Raw genomic sequence first — 1,572 nt, forward strand, 5'->3', positions numbered from 1 at the left:
ATGACTAGAAATAACTTAAATTTAAAATTTTTTAATTACAATTCACATTTCATAGTAAATTATATTCTTAAAATATCAAATAAACTTCAAAAAAAATTAGGATTTGAGTAATCTTATTATCTGCCAACTAGCATATAAATATATCTACTAACTTTTTGGTTCCACACTTTTTTCTTCTTGTATGTACTAAGTACTTATATCTAATGTAAGAAATTTAGTAAAAAAAATTATATGAACTAAATTATTTAATCTTTAAAAAGTTTAAGTAAACATAGGTATTAAGGTATCTGTTTATTTATTTTTAATTTTTAATTAGAAATAAATAGATAATTATACTTAATACCCATATAGTTATATACTATTTCATTGTACCTAATTGTACAATAATATAATAGTACAATAAATTGATTTAAGTAATTTTTAACACCTGAATGCTAAATAAACATGATTACAATTATATTTTATATTTTTAATTTTTATATTAATACTAATATTGTATTTTATTAGAGATCCATTCTATAGGTACTACTATACTAGTGTACTACTTAAAAATTAATATTTGAGTTACTAAAATTGTATATATATAAAATGGCATTAAGCCAATAAGTTGATTGCAGTATACAGGTATACAGTATACTTATTAATAATAATAACAATAATAAATGATAATAGTTTTTATCTTTAATCGTGGTAATAACTAAAAATAACACATTATTTTTTTTTTCTATACCGTTTGTATAAAATTATTTTATACCATGTGTATAATACCACGTATAATACAGTATTATACCACTGTATAATACAAACTCACATCTCTATCTAAAGGTAATTCCCTAGGCCTTCGTGCTGGTGGGTCTCCAACATTAAGTTCAACCACTAAAGGTAATTCGTCAGGTGGTATTTGCCCTAGTTCAATCTGTCCTTCATCGGCCATCTCCTCATTGTTGCGCAGAGCCCAAATCCGTTGTCTCCTTTCGTACCCTTCAGTTACATAAGAACATCTCTGCAAAAATTGCCAACTGGAAATCAATCCTAAATTTAGCTGTTGTGTTGCATTTTTGATTCGCAGTGAATTGGCTAGAAATTTGAATCGTAAATGCCTAGTTGGATTCAAATTATTGTGCAGCTGATTGACAATAATGTGGTAGTTTTTATTTAAATTAGTTAAATGATCTGAAATAAATAAAATTAACCATTATAATTTATATTGTAAACTTCAAAAAAAATAATTTTATGAGTTATGAAATAACAATAAAATCATTATGCCTATATTAACTTACCTAAAAATATCCATAAACTTGGATGGTTGGTGCCAAATTTGACTTTTAGAGAATTGTGGAAACTCTCAACATTGTTGTTGGTTCTCCGAGGTAATCCATAAACCGATATGATGTGTGGTCCAACATTTCTTAACCAGTACCTATGCCATAAAATACATTGTACTGTACATAATTGTAAATATTATTATTTTGATACATTGAAGTTTAAATTTTTATATTCCTTTTAGTATTTATTTTTAACTTTAATATTTTGTGTTTTTGTTTTCTATAGTGCATAAAAATACCTACCTTT

Source organism: Acyrthosiphon pisum, chromosome A1 (assembly GCF_005508785.2).
Source record: "Acyrthosiphon pisum isolate AL4f chromosome A1, pea_aphid_22Mar2018_4r6ur, whole genome shotgun sequence".
NCBI lineage: Eukaryota > Metazoa > Arthropoda > Insecta > Hemiptera > Aphididae > Acyrthosiphon > Acyrthosiphon pisum.